A 16253-nucleotide genomic window follows, 5' to 3' on the forward strand; every position below is an offset into this window, starting at 1 on the left:
CAGAGATCCCTAAAGGTATAGGAGAGATGCCTGGGTGATGTATAAACCCCTAACAGGACTTTTCCTGGCTCTCTCTGGGACGCTCTGCTACATATCCCCCCCCCCCCCCCTGTTTCAACCCCAGGGTTGGAACACCTGTGGTGCAACAGGAGGGAACAGGGCATCTACATTCCCCATCTCAACACCAGGCCTGTGTTTTATTTACAGTGAAGGAGTAATCTTGTAGAGCCAAAAACCACCGGTTCACCCGTCTATTAGTCTCCTTCTTTTGGGCCATCCATTTCAGAGGAGCATGGTCAGTTATCAAATCAAACTGGCGCCCTAACAGATAGTACCTTAGTGCGTCCAAGGCCCACTTTATGGCTAAACATTCCTTTTCAATGACTGCATACTTTCTCTCATGTTCATTAAGCTTTCTGCTCAGGTACACCACAGGGTGTTCTTCCCCATTGTATACCTGTGACAATACGGCCCCAATACCTACATCAGACGCATCCTTCTGAACCAAGAAATCCTTGGAGAAATCAGGGGAGTACAAAGAGCCTTCTTTAAGACTTGGAAAGACTCCTCTGCTATTGGGGACCATTTCACCATTACTGATTCTTTCCCTTTCGTAAGGTCGGTCAGTGGGGCAGCTAGAGTTGCAAAATTTGGGATAAACCTCCTATAGTACCCTGCAATTCCAAGAAAGGCTCTGACCTGCTTCTTGTTTGCAGGACGTGGCCATTCTTGGATGGCTTCTACTTTGTTTAACTGAGGTTTAATGACTCCACGACCAATAGTGTAGCCCAAATACCTGGCTTCCTCTAAACCAATGGCACATTTTTTTGGGTTTGCTGTAAAACCTTCCTTGAAGAGGGAATCCAGAACAGCCTGTACACGGGGCAAGTGAGACTCCCAGTCAGTGCTATGTACCACTATATCGTCCAGATAGGCAGCTGCATACTGTCGGTGAGGTCTTAGGGTCCTGTCCCTGGCCCTCTGAAATGTCGCAGGGGCATTTTGCAACCCAAAAGGCATTTTTTTATACTGAAATGAACCCTCTGGGGTAACAAATGCAGTCTTTTCTTTGGCGCTACCAGTCAGGGGTATTTGCCAATATCCTTTGGTCAAGTCTAAAGTAGTTAGATAGCGGGCTTTGCCAAGTCTGTCTATAAGTTCCTCCACTCTGGGCATTGGGTATGTGTCAAACTTTGTCACTGCATTGAGTTTTCTGAAGTCGTTACAGAACCTCCAAGTACCATCAGGTTTTGGGACTAAAACGATGGGGCTAGACCAGTCACTATTGGATTCCTCAATGACATCTAGCTCCAGCATCCTTTTTACTTCATCATTAATGTCCTTTCTCCTAGCTTCGGGAATTCGGTACGGCTTTAGCTTGACACCAGGGCCGGACTGGGTATGAAAACCAGCCCTGGAAAAAAATGACATACCAGCCCCATAGCATTGTGTAATTATACCAGCGAAACCCCTCAGTAAGCCCCCCTCCCAGTACAGACCCCTCAGTAAGCCCTCTTGCCAGTACAGACCCCCCAGTAAGCCCCCCTCCCAGTACAGACCCCTCAGTAAGCCCTCCTCCCAGTACAGACCCCTCAGTAAGCCCCCCTCCCAGTACAGACCCCTCACTAAGCCCTCCTCCCAGTACAGACCCTCCAGTAAGCCCCCCTCCCAGTACAGACCCCTCAGTAAGCCCTCCTCCCAGTACAGACCCCCCCGTAAGCCCCCCTCACAGGACAGACCCCTCAGTAAGCCCCCCTCCCAGTACAGACCCCTCAGTAAGCCCCCTTCCAGTACAGACCCCTCAGTAAGACCCCTCACATGACAGACCCCTCAGTAAGCCCCCTCACATGACAGACCCCTCAGTAAGCCCCCTCACATGACAGACCCCTCAGTAAGCCCCCTCACATGACAGACCCCTCAGTAAGACCCCCTCACGTGACAGACCCCTCAGTAAGACCCCCTCACATGACAGACCCCTCACATGAAAGACCCCTCAGTAAGACCCCCTCACATGACAGACCCCTCAGTAAGACCCCTCACATGACAGACACCTCAGTAAGACCCCTCACATGACAGACCCCTCAGTAAGACCCCCTCACATTACAGACCTCTCAGTAAGGCCCCCTCACATGACAGACCCCTCACATGATAGACCCTTCAGTAAGACCCCTCACATGACAGACCCCTCCTTAAGACCCCTCACGTGACAGACCCCTCAGTAAGACACCCTCACATGACAGACCCCTCAGTAAGACCCCTCACATGACAGACCCCTCAGTAAGACCCCCTCACATGACAGACCACTCAGTAAGACCCCTCACATGACAGACCCCTCAGTAAGACCCCCTCACATGAGAGACCCCTCAGTAAGACCCCCTCACATGACAGACCCCTCAGTAAGACCCCTCACATGACAGACACCTCAGTAAGACCCCTCACATGACAGACCCCTCAGTAAGACCCCCTCACATGACAGACCCCTCAGTAAGACCCCCTCACATGACAGACCCCTCAGTAAGACCCCTCACATGACAGACCCTTCAGTAAGACCCCTCACATGACAGACCCCTCAGTAAGACCCCCTCACATGACAGACCCCTCAGTAAGACCCCCTCACATGACAGACCCCTCACATGACAGACACCTCAGTAAGACCCCTCACATGACAGACCCCTCAGTAAGCCCCCCTCACATGACAGACCCCTCAGTAAGCCCCCCACCTTCACTCCCCAGTACACTTGCAGTGTAAGTTGTGTGCCCCCCTCCAGCGGTATGGTGCTCACATACCATCCTTCATCTTGATGATGATCCCATGTCCTGGCCACTGCTGCTGGCGCGTCTCGTCTGTGTGGGAGGGATCGGCGTCGGCGCCGTGACAGTCGTGCAGGCAGCCAGTCATCTTGATCCACCGCAGCCGCTGGATGTGACGTAATGCCGCTCACAGCGGCTGACATAGAAGACCGTCACTCTGGAGCGCAGCGGGTGCCGGGGCCGCTGCAGCGGCAATCATCACAGCGGCCGGCCCGACGGCCCCAATGCTCTTTAAAGGCGCCCCTACCTCAAAGCGGCCCAAGGGGTATCCCGGTAGGCCAGTCCGGCCCTGCTTGACACGTACCCCAGGTTCAGTAACAATATCATGCTGAACTGCTGAAGTTGTACCAGGTAACTCTGAAAATTTCTCTCTATTCCTTATCAGGAACTCTCTAGCTTCTTGCTTTTGGGAATAAGACAGGGTGTCTGGAATCGTGACCTCAGGGACCAGAGGGGACTCAGTACCCCTAGATGTTACAGGGACGGACCTCGCAGTTAAGGCCAGCCTATCCTTCCAGGGCTTTAACAGATTAATATGGTAAATCTGCTCTGGCTTCCTTTTTCCTGGTTGATGCACTTTATAATTGACCTCCCCAACTCTTTCCAATACTTCGAAGGGACCCTGCCACTTAGCTAGGAACTTGCTCTCGACAGTGGGAACTAACACCAGGACCCTGTCACCTGGTGAGAAAACACAGAGTCGGGCTCCCCTGTTGTATATTCTCTGTTGGGCTGCCTGGGCCTGCAGTAAGTGTTCCTTTACCATAGGCATGATTGCTGCAATCCTGTCCTGCATTTGAGCGATGTGCTCAATGACACTTTTGTGTCACTTTTTTGCTCCCCCTCCCAGGTTTCCTTGGCTGTGTCTAAGAGTCCCCGAGGGTGTCTCCCATAAAGCAATTCAAAAGGAGAGTATCCCGTAGAGGACTGGGGAACTTCCCTGATGGCGAACATCAAGTACGGAATCAAGAAGTCCCAGTTTTTTCCATCCTTGTCCACAACCTTTTTTAACATACTCTTTAATGTTTTATTGAAGCGTTCTACAAGGCCATCAGTTTGAGGGTGGTATACGGAGGTTCACCACTGGGTCACCCTAAATAACTTGCACAACTCTTTAGTTATTCGTGACATAAATGGAGTGCCCTGGTCCGTAAGGACCTCCTTAGGGATCCCAATACGACTGAACACCATGAACAACTCTTTAGCAATGTTCTTAGCGGATGCAGTGCGTAAGGGAACTGCCTCGGGGTAACGTGCAGCATAATCCATGATTACAAGAATGTTTTGATGACCCTGGGCAGACTTGGGGAGTGGACCTACGAGGTCCATGGCGATCCTCTCAAAGGGCACTTCAATAATGGGTAAGGGCACTAAAGGACTGCGGAAGTGGGGTAGTGGGGCTGACAGCTGACACACAGGACAGGATTGACAATAATTGTCAATATCTTTCTGTATCCCAGGCCAGTAAAACCTGCGTAACACCCTTTCAGTGTTTTTTTTCAACCCCTAAATGACCTCCCAGTAAGTGTCCATGAGCCAATTCCAGCACCACCCGTCTGTAAGACTTAGGGACCACCAACTGTTCAACAATTTCATTGTTCTTTTTATATACATGATACAATAAATCCTCATTGCTGCTGAAAAAAGGAAAACAGGGCCTGTCCCCTGGTTCGACAGGTACATCGTTAACCATTACTACATTCTCCCAGGCCCTGACAAGGGTAGGGTCTTTTCTCTGCTCGGTACCAAAGTTTTCCTTGTGTACATTAAGATCAGCAAACTCCAATGTACCCTCAGGGTCAGCAGAAGGTTGTCCACCTGGACTGGCTGTGGGGACTTCCTCAGGCTCCTCCAGTTCTCCTGCCATAACAGAGAAAGGAAAATCCGGGGAACCGTGAGAGGAATCCCTTAAACCCACCTTGTCGGTGATAGCCAGGGGTTCTGGCTCCACCACTGTCAGTTACGGTGACCGAGTCGGGACCGTCCCACAGTTCCCAAAACTTAGGGAAGTCTCTACCAATGATGGCCTCATGCACTAAGTGGGGCACAAGTCTGACCGGATGGGTCACCATACCTAAATAAGTTTCAAAGTGAACAGTAGCTATAGGATACTCCCGAGTATCACCATGTACACAGATCACAGCAACTTTTTTTGCATTTAAATTCACATTTTCAACCATTTCCGCTTTAACCAAAGTCACCAGACTTCCCGAGTCCAGCAAGGCTGCAATAGGGTTATCATTAACAGTCATTTGGCATATGTGTTTTCCTACACCTGGTGCAGCAGCACATGAAACAGCAGCAAACATAGACTGCCTTCTAAGAGACATGTCACACTGCATGGGTTCATCTGTCAATGGACAGTTTGCTGCAACATGTCCCAGTTCCTGGCAACGGAAACACCTGATGTTACCCCAGTTAGGTTTGTTGCCAGGCAGTGGCTTCCCTTGTTTGGGACGCCAAACTTCAGCTCTGGCACCAAAAGTCCTCCCCCCTGTCTCCTTGCCATGCTGACCACCCACTTCCCCTGGAACAGTCTTGCCGGTTGCCTGGGAAGACCGTGGCTTTGGGTGGAAAGTCTGTGCGGCTGTAGGGGAGGTGACCAGGCTCTCTGCAGCATAGTACCTCTCAACGAGCTCCACCAGGTTGTCCGCCGACTTGGGGTCTCCTTGACTCACCCACTCCTGCAGAGGACTTGGTAATGACCTCAGGAACCGGTCCATGACCACACGCTCCACAATTTGTGGCCCAGACAAGGACTCCGGCTGTAGCCATTTTCGAGCCAGGTGGATTAGGTCAAACATCTGTAATCTTGGGGGCCTCTCATCTCGGAAGGACCAGCTGTTGACCCGCTGGGCTCGAACGGCCAAGTTGACACCGAGACGTGCCAGGATTTCTTGCTTGACTTTCTCATACTCTCCTGCATCCATGGACTCCAAATCATAATAGGCCTTCTGTGATTCCCCAGTAAGTAAGGGAGCGATCAATCCTGCCCACTGGGTTTTGGGCCAGCCTTCCCTCTCAGCGGTTCTCTCAAACGTAACCAGAAAGGCCTCTGGGTCATCATCAGCAGTCATCTTGGACAGGAAGCAACCAACATATATGGCTGAGGAGCGGTCTCTAACTGTTTCTGTTTTCACAGCAGACTCCTGTGCAAGTGTCTGCACCACCTCAACCAGCACCTTTCTGTCTGCTTCTGCAGCACTTGCCAGTTTTTCAAACATCAACTGGGTTTGATTTTGTACAGCACCAATCTGTTGTTGAATCAAAGAGTTTGCTTGCTGTTGTGCAGCATTTGCTTGCTTCGTTTGTTCTTGTACAACACCAATCTGTTGTTTAAACAAAGAGTTTGCTTGCTGCTGTGCAGCGTTGGATAACACCAACTGTTTGAGGATTTCCTCCATGTTTAGTCACTCCAGGTACTGGCCCTTTAAGTAGTAACTTACTACCACTGCCCGCAGGCCTCCACCATATGTAAGCTGGGGAACAGGTAGCAGGTGCAAAGCTCCCTGGGATGAGCAGTCTTTCAGGCACAGATACCAAATCCAGTTAGGCAGTGACAAACAGTGCGGTGTTTATTGGTGCTATATACAAGTTTATAAACAGGTGCTGTACAGTGCTTTAAGGAAAACAAGCAGGAATAATAATAATAAACAAAAGCCTAGCCCTGTCCCGGCGCTTACTACACACAATGCAGTCCCTAACTAACACAGAGTGAGCAAGCCTACAGCTTGTCAGCTTCCAAAGATACACACTGACAGTGTTACCAACCTTCTGCTCTCCTTGACAAACATTGTCTAATTTCCCAGGCTGAGAGAGCCCTGCTGTCTGTCTCAGGTGAGTTTAAATTGGCCTGGTGAAGAGTACCAAGTTCCGAACTGGATCATGGATCAGAGATCCCTAAAGGTATACGAGAGATGCCTGGGTGATGTATAAACCCCAAACAGGACTTTTCCTGGCTCTCTCTGGGACACTCTGCTACACTGTATATAAATCATACAAGCAACAGTCAGTACATTCTGAAATTTGGAGCTTCAAGGTCCTTGTAGGCACCACTACTTCACGCACCTGCTTAACCAAACTTAGGCCTCCAGCCGCAAAACACTGACTCGGAGACAAAACCACTATTAGCAGATACAACCCAGACAAAACACAGGGAGCCGTACCCAAGACGGGTCCCTACCAATTTACATTTATCAAATAAAGCACATACAAGGACCTTGTACCCCGCCAGCTGCCAATGACATGCCACCAAGGGAAATAGCCCAAAATTACACAAGAAAGTAACCACAAAAAGGGGAGGGAGGGTGGGAAGCTGTTCCAACATCGTCTCTCTCCTGATTGAAGAACTCACCAGGATCCTCCTACTGGTCGACCCCTAAAGCCCCACCTCTTCCCTCCACCCCACCAATCCATTAAGTGTCCCCTTACTATTTACTTTAAACCCCCCTGAAACCACTACTCCACACCCCCTGTCATGTCGGCCCTCCGTCTAGGTTTACTTTTCCTTACTCCGGGCCTTACTCATCATATATTTGACACAATTTATTTTGGTTTATGCACGAGCGTGTTTTCATTTTGGTTTTCCAAATTAACTAACAAATCTGAGTTTTCATGAATGGAGGAATTTGGGAAACATTTTTCTCCACAATTATTACTTTTCTCATTGTGTGAAAAACACCTAACTAATGCTTTCCACACACACACACATCAATCTTGTGAAGCCCCAGTCCGAGGCCTTCCCTGATTACAACTGCATGGACCAGGCTGTCAGTCACCCTGTCACACGCAGGCTGTGCTGCAGCTGTTCTCTCCTCTACCATTGAGGACAGAGAGAATACAGGATACTTGTAAGGCTTTGCTTCAAGGCTGTGTGCAGCCAGAGGAAATCCTCTCACACCACCAGGGAAAACATAGGAAGCAGTAATACTGTTGCTGTGCAGCCTGGGAAAGGACAGAACCTGTTGGGAGGAACTAGGACTTGTGGGGGATGAATTCCCCAGGGAGACTGACCCTTTTTTTTCAGATTGGCTCTGAGACTACATTTCTCAGCATTTTCAGAGCTCTGCAGAAGAGGAAAATGAAGGGCTGTTGTTGGGAGGACATTGGAGAGCACACACAATGTAGCAGGCCTGCTGATGGGACGATTTGTGTCGGGGACACAGGAAGGCTGAGTCAGGGACATCTCCTGGTGTGTGGGGAAACTAGGGCTGCCACCTTTTCTTCAAGACAAACCCAAACACTTTAGCCGTGCACGGCCACATTTTATTTTTAAGGGGGAACGCTGTGGACTCTGATGTAAGAGGGTTTCTACTCACCAAACTTTCACCTTACATAAGAGTCCCCAGTATCCCCCCATAAATTATGGTTCCCAAAGCCCCCCTTACATCAGAGTCCAAAAGGCACCTCTTACATCTGAGTCCCCCTTTCTTTAGTGTACTCACTCGCTTGGAAGCAGGAGAGAGTAGGGAGGGAGGGGGGAGACGTCAGACACAGACAGTGGATGGTGAGCTCACTCACCCGAGGATGGAGGTTCAGGCATTGACACCTTTCATCCATGCTATATCTGCTGGTTGCTCAGATTCAAACTTCCAGCCCACACATCCTTTTCCTGAGGCACAGAATGCCAGGGATTGGAGTGTGGATGGGCAGAGGGGTTAGAGGTGGGAGGAGCAGGAGGAGGAGCAGATCAAGACCTCTCTCCTCTCCTGTCCATGCATGGGGGTGGGGCACATCTGCACATATATGCACTCTATGGTTGTGGTACTTGGGGAGCCTCAGTCCATTCTGAATACTAATAGGTAGTCTGAAAACGGGACACACAATATAAACCAGGACTGTCCGGGTGAATTCCAGACGGGTGGCAACCCTAGGGGAAACACCACTCTTAAACCTGGTATTGTTGTCTGATTGTGGAAAGGACATCACGGCAGCTGAAATCGCTGAACCCTGGATGGAAAGTGGGAGGTGAAGTTGTCATCCTAAGAGTCAGTTGGAGGCTGCTTGCCATACCCTACTGCATCCTCTATAAAAGAACAGTACCTGTGCCTGGGTTCAGAGGGACTTAAGTTTGAGCGCTCCAATGCCAGATTTGGGCCTTAATGCACTGGCCACTGGGGGAGTGTTTGTCAGAGGTCAGACCATCCCCCTTGCCTTGTCTCTTAGACAGGACATCCCATAGTTTAGGGATAAGAGGTCACTCACTTGTTTGTTTGTTTATATGCTATTCTACATCTGTTTCACATACTGGTGGAATTGTTTATTGCTATTTGCCATTCTTTGATAAATTATTGTGGATTATTGTGAAAAATATCCCCTTTCAGCCTCGGTGTATCAGAGAGTGTGGTGCTGCTTGGAGAATCATCGGTACTGGGAACAGGGGACCCGAGAAAACAGCGACTTCTTCAGGGGTAAGTGCTACATTTGCATGGATATATAATCTCTCTGTAGCACATCCCATGTAGGAACTGCAGATAGAAGGGACCCCCTACTCCTGCACAGCCAGGCACACCGAATCTTCACAAGCACCCCAGAGACAGAGAACAGTCCGTGGCTTTGTTTTTATGTTTTATTAGGGGGTTTCAATTTGGATAGGGATAGGAGATTATGGGATACCCACTTGACTTCAACAACTTCAGGGACAATTTACAGTCTCCACTTCATCAGCCACCTGCACAGACTTGGTTCCTTCTTCTCTACTCTTTGAGGGGCAACAGCCCATTGCAGGCAGGAACTTGCAGTCTCTTAAAAAGATTATAAAGGCAGAAGGTGCATTCTATGCATTAAGATAAAAAACCTTCCATATGTAGCAGCCGCCCTCACCCCCTAAAGCCTATCTTAGCCCCTTCTCAAGCCAGCAATGTCCACGACTGTCTCAGCAATCTGGGACTCCCCTCCTCATTGGCTAAGACACAGCAGCGGCTTCCGCTGCTGTCAAAGTCAGTTAGCCAATGAGGAGAGAGAGGGGGCGGGGCTGAACCACAAATCTATGTCTGAATGGACACACAGAGCTGTGACTCGGCTTGGGTGCCCCCATAGCAAGCTGCCCTGTGCAAAACCAACTGCACAGAGGAGGTAAGTATAACACGTTTGTTATTTTTATTGAAAAAAAAAAAAGAGACTTCACAATCACTTTAACAGTAGCACATTGGAGTGACACAGCTTACACTTTCTCCTGCAATTCCTCTGTGGTCACTGAGCCTAGCACCACTTCTCAGGCAGTGCCAGCCCACTTGGCTGCATCTGGCTCTTTACACCAGTCCACCCAACTGACTCTCAGGAGATCTCTATGGAAAGGCCTGAAGACTTAAGCCCACCCCTGTCTTCAAAGGATACTGACTACATGTGGCATTCTCCCCCCCCCCCCCTTTGTAGTTCCCACAATGCTAGTCTCTTTGTTCTCTCTTGCTCACGTGCCTCCATGAAGACTTCCTCCTCCGTGTTGTAGCAGGAAATCTTCAGTACCAAAGTCACTGGCCCAAGGTCATCCCCCCGCCCTCAGACTAGGGGCACCCCTGAGGACCCCTTAGCACTGCATCTCCTTCTTCCACCGACTGCCCCTGCTGGCATGGCTCATGTCTATTTATGAACTAAACTCTGCCCCCTGCCAGGCCACAACTGGGGATTGGCTAAGGCCTCATGAATTTGCATTGCAGCCCCTCCTTACTCCTACCCTCTAGTTCCAGAAGATTCTACAATCTTCCAGATCAGGTGGAAGTACCAGAGAGAGCTGCCAAATGAGTCATCCAGCCCTGTGTCACTGAACCCTGACCCAGATTCACAGCTCAGGCTAAGCCCCGAGCCAGGCTAAATTTGCCTACTCTAACACAACTACTCTAACACACACTAGAGGGTGCTACATCTCTATACTTGGGACCATTTTCTTTAGACTCATTACATTTGTGCTTGCTAGGATCTTTGAAATCCATTCAAATTATGATTATAATTAGGGTAACAATGTTTTCAATTTGATCATGAAATGTTGAATTGGAAAATATGTATACTACAACCCCATCAAAAGCTATTGTAAATATGTTTCCTTTTTTCGCTTTCACCTCAGGAAACAGAGATCACTGCTCTTCATAGGAATCTGGAGCAGTTTTAAATCTGTGATGGTAGTGGGATATTTACGGTACATTGTGTCAGCTTTAGGAAAGCTGTACTGTGTTTTGCCTATCAGTCCCCACTATCATTACCTGTCTGGTTATACTGTTCCATTGGTCCTTAATTCCTACTTCTTCATAGCATGGCTTTCATACACTGTGCCTGGAACAATATCTGTGCTGTATACAGCCATTCTGGATGCACAGTTTGGCCCGGTGTGAAAAGGAATGTTTAGTGTTGAGTATTTGGCAATGCTATACAGAGAATGTAGAACATCAGATCATCTCCACCCCGGTATGTGTGCAGTTCTGTAATCAGAGTACCCGGTGCTGTCCGGCATTACACCCAATGTACCTTCTACAGTGGAGAATGTAACCAGTGCAGCATCCTCATCAGGAATGGCCAACGTGTCTTCAATACTTCCAGGAACGCCATACTTCGGGTTCTCAAAATACAGGCCGATATACTCCTCAGGGGTGTTGGGGGGGAGACCCTCAATCCTGATCGATCTAGTTTCTTCTAGAGGCTTTGCTGTCATTTTAAATGACTGGACTCTGGAGTTTCTTGAAAATTTTTCGAAAAAACCCAAAATATCTGGGAAAAAGAAAAAGCCGGTTATTCAAATGATTGTGGCAGCAGAATTGTAACAAGACATACAGTGCCTTGAAAAAGTATTCATACCCCTTGAAATTTTCCCCATTTTGTCATGTTGCTACCAAAAACGTAAATGTATTTTATTGGGATTTTATGTGATAGACCGACACAAAGTGGCCATAATTGTGAAGTGGAAGGAAAATGATAAATGATACAAATAAATCTGTGAAAAGTGTGGCTGCATTTGTATTCACCCCCCGGAGTCAATACTTTGTAGAAGCGCCTTTCCCTGCAATTACAGCTGCAAGTCTTTTTGGGGATGTCTCTACCATCTTTGCAAATCTAGAGGACATTTCTGCCCATTCTTCTCTGCAGAATATCTCATCTCTGTCAGATTGGATGGAGAGCGTCTGTGATCAGCAATTTTCAAGTCTTGCCACAAATTCTCAATAGGATTAAGGTCTGGACTGTGACTGGGCCATTCTAACACATGAATATGCTTTGATGTAAACCATTCCATTGTAGCTCTGGCTGGATGTTTCGGGTCGTTGTCCTGCTGGAAGGTGAACTATTGGTCAAGATCCTCTCTTGGTCTCCACAGTGTGGCGCTGTTTGTTTCCTTGGGGCTGTTAAGGTACTTGGTACCTCCTCTAATTCAGTGTTGCCTACTGAATATCATAAGTATCAAGATGTATTTGACAAGATGCACGCTGGTACTCTTCCTCCTCATCATCCGTACGATTGTGCCATAGACCTGGTGCCAACCCCCCTGGTAGCAGGTTTTATCCTCTCTCTGTTGCGGAGAATAAGGCCATGGAGGAGTATGTGGGGGATTTGCTTGCCTGGGGGTACATTTGCAAGTCCTCTTCTCTAGCGGGTGCCGTTTTTTTCTTTGTAAGGAAGAAGGGGGGTAAGTTGAGACCTTGCATTGATTATAGGGGCCTCAATGGCATCACGGTCAAGAATGGATACCCGATTCTGTTGATTACTGAATTTTTCAACTGCCTCAAGGGAGCAACAGTCTTTACCAAGTTTGACCTAAGGGCGGCGTATAACCTCGTATTGATCAAGGGGGGCGATGAGTGGAAGACCACGTTTAATACCAGAACCAGTCATTACGAATATCTAGTGATGCCCTTTGACTTGTGCAATGCGCCCGTTGTCTTCCAGGAGTTCAACAATGATGTCTTTAATGATATGTTGCAGCCTCGCCCTAGTGGTCTCCGTTCCATCCAGCGTTTCCTTGGGTTTGCCAACTACTATCGGAAATTTATCAGGAACTTTTCCTCTTTGGCCAAACCTATCTCAGATCTGACCAAGAAGGGCAGCGATTCCCACATTTGTACGCCTGCTGCCATCCAAGCTTTCGAGGCCCTCAAGTCGGCTTTCATTTCGGCTCCCATTCTGTGTCATCCCAGTCCTGGTTTGCCCTTTGTCCTAAAGGTGGATGCGTCTGAGACGGGAGTAGGTGACCTTCTGTCTCAGCGTTGAACACCTGATGGACCCTTACTTCCTTGTGCGTTCTACTCCAAGAAGCTGTCTCCAGCTGAATGCAATTAGGAGATTGGAGACAAAGAGCTCTTGGCCATTATCCTTGCACTTAAGGAGTAGAGACACTTGCTCGAAGGTTCTGTGGTTCCAGTTCTCAGTCTCACCAATCATAAGAATCTGACATATCTCTCAGAGGCCAAGAGGCTCACACCCCGTCAGGCCAGATGGGCCTTATTCTTGTCTCGCTTTAACTATGTGGTCTCCTATTTGTCTGGCTCCAAAAATGTTAAAGCTGATGCCTTGTTTCACTGGTATTCTGTTTTGTCCAGGGAGGACTCCGTGCTGACACCGGAAAAACCTTTGGACCTTCGGATCATATCCTGGCTGACATCCATGCCAACTTAACCACTCCTCTTGGGGAACAGATCTTGACTGCCCAACCTGATGCTACCACAGAGATACCTGCTGGCAAATGAAGGGTTGCGCATCAGACTATCATGCACGTACCACAATTCCAAGACTGCCGGTCATCCTGGTAAGAACCATATGTCCTGGACTATTTCTTGTGAGTTCTGGTGGCCATCTCTCCGCACTGATGTTGCTGCATATGTGGCTGCTTGTTCGGTCTGTGCCCAAAACAAATCTCTGTGACACCTTTCCTTGGGCCTATTGCATCCCATTACCAATGGGGAGTGTCCCTGGTCTCACCTGCCAATGGAATTTATTGTGGAACTTCTCGCATCTCATGGTTATCCTCATGGTTGTTGACCGGTTCTCCAAAATGTGCCACTGTGGTCCGATTTAAGTGGCAGCCTACCGTTCAAGAGCATGCATCAGTGTTTGCCAGGGAGGGTTTCTGCTTACACGGGTTGCCTAAGGAGATTGTCTCGGACCGTGGGAGCCAGTTTGTCTCCAGGTTCTGGCTCACCATTTTTCTCCCAGTTAGGTATTCGACTCTCCTTCTCCAATGGTGCCACTGAGCATCCCAACCAAGCACTGGAGCACATTCTCTGCTGCTATATCTCTGACCATCAGGACAATTGGGATGATCTGCTACCCTGGGCAGAGTTTGCCAGGAACTCTGCCATCAACTCCTCTTCCAGAATGTCTCCATTCATGGCCAATTTTGGGTCCGAGTCATTCTCGCCACAGGACATTCCAGCTGTGAAGGATCATTTTTTCCCCTACGTTCCTCTTGGGTGCAGATTTAGGAGTCCTAATGGGTCTCTGCACAGCATCAGAAGCTCTAGGCAGACCGGAGACGTTTATCTGCTCCTTCGTACTAGGTTGGGGAGAGGGTGTGGTTGTTGACCCGTAATCTCAACCACAGGGTGCCCACTCATAACTGGGCACCCCGTTTTGTTGGGCCTTTTCACATCCTCCGTAAGGTGAAACCTTTGCCCTTGATCTTCCTCCTGGCATGCATATCTCCAATGTCTTTTACATGTCACTCCTGAAGCCACTGGTTTGCAATCGCTATACTTCTTCACTTCCTCACACTCATCCCATTCCTGTGGGCAATCATGAGGAGTATGAGGTTAGCAGCATCTTGGATTCTAGTCTGTTCCGAGGTCTTCACAGGTACACTTTTTAGACCCCCCCAGACACAAAATCACACAAAAAAAGTTCTTAAAAATTGTCATTTTTGATAAAAAAAAGCCAATTATTGAAAAATTAAAAAAAAAAAAAAAAAGAGATTTTTTGATTTTTACTTTGGATTTCGTATCTGGGGGGTCTAAAAAGTATACATGTGAAGTTTCAGCTCTGTAGCATGTCCAGAACCATAAAAAAAAAGATCGTTTGTATTAGAACACTTTCAGCTCAGGGGGTTGGCTTCTCTTCTCGGTTTTCACACCTTGCCGGTTTAATAGCAGGCATTTTTTTGGGTTCTTTGCAGTCAGGAAAAACATCTGAACTTGTGTATAGTGGTACTGTGCACAAGTTCAGATGTTTTGCCTGCCTCCAAAAACCCCCAAAAAATGCCAGCAAAAACACACCTGGGCATTTTTTTTTGACGCTAGCGTTTTTTTTTGGCATTTTTTTGGGGTTCTTTTGAGGCAGGCAAAACATCTGAACTTGTGTATAGTGGTATATATACACACACAATTATATGTATATAGACACCTAGCCATATATAGGTGTGATAGTAGCAGAAATATATTACTGTAAATGATTTCATTAGCGCAAGCATATATTTCTGCTACTATCACACCTATATATGTCTAGGGGTATATATAAAGACATGGGTGTGTATATATACCCCCTATACACATGTTCAGATGTCATGTCTGACATCAAACATGTCCTCAAAAAAGCACTGGCAGTGGCAGCCCCTGCAGCATGAAAAATGCTTGGCTGGTGAGAAGCCATATTCCTGTCCCGAAGCAACTCAGAGAAATGATCATTTCTCTATAGCGGTCACCCTGCTATGGAAGGGTTTTGTCACCCTGCCATAGCAGTCACTGCCAGTTAACCCTACACTACACTACGGTCCCCTTACACTTAACACTTTCCCTACAGAAACTAAAATTTTGAAGCTAACTTAAGTGTAAAGGGGCACTCTAACTACACTAGATATCCCTTTCCTCACACTAATAAATAGCTAAATGACACTTTGTAACACATTAGAACAGAACAGCATTCCACTCTCTTCCATGTCCCGTACAAGAATGCTAGGAATTTGGCGGGGGCGATCTTATATACTGGGGGGCGTATTCACTAATGATTGGTCTAGGGACCCCCTAGTCACTCCAATCACATTCCTAGCATTCTCCTGCCCCCTCAATTGGCTTTTACTGATGGTTCTGGTCCAATCACAGGCTTTTAAAGCCCATTTCCTGAAGCATTGCATTTTGGTCGGTTCTGGTTGCCGAATTCCGAACTTTTTAGGCAAAAAGTTCTAAATTCGTCCGAACCTCGAACACCCAATGTTCGGGCCGAACCGTTGGTGGACCCGAACCGTTCGATCATCCCTACTGAGGAGCGCTACTGGGTTCCCTCCACTGATGTTCATGCACCTGCCCTTCTCCACACTTTCCATGCTTGCTTTCCTTCAGAAACCATTTTTTGCTCCGCGGAGGAGGGGCTGTTGAGGAAAGGGTACTGTCAATGTCTTACCTTGCCTTCCTGTTGACAGCCATCTTGGACAAGTGCAGTCTGCTGTCTCTGACTCTGTTTGCATCATCACTTGCCTGCTGCCTGGGCATCGCTCAGTGATGATGTTACACACCTGACTATATATATCACCTGATGAG

At 48.1% G+C, this 16253-nt stretch overlaps 1 protein-coding gene across 1 annotated transcript in view; it reads right to left on the minus strand.

The window, feature by feature from the left end:
* LOC309558763 (protein mono-ADP-ribosyltransferase PARP14-like) overlaps positions 1 to 11310 on the minus strand; it is a gene marked incomplete at its 3' end in the record, with an annotated part of 187137 nt that extends 175827 nt beyond the window's left edge. The window contains exon 1 of the mRNA XM_082261811.1: positions 11269 to 11310. The remainder of the gene's footprint in view (positions 1 to 11268) is intronic.
* Positions 11311 to 16253: the final 4943 nt, after the last annotated feature.

This window comes from Pelophylax lessonae, assembly GCF_965119305.1.
Source record: "Pelophylax lessonae genome assembly, chromosome: 6".
NCBI classification, from domain to species: domain Eukaryota; kingdom Metazoa; phylum Chordata; class Amphibia; order Anura; family Ranidae; genus Pelophylax; species Pelophylax lessonae.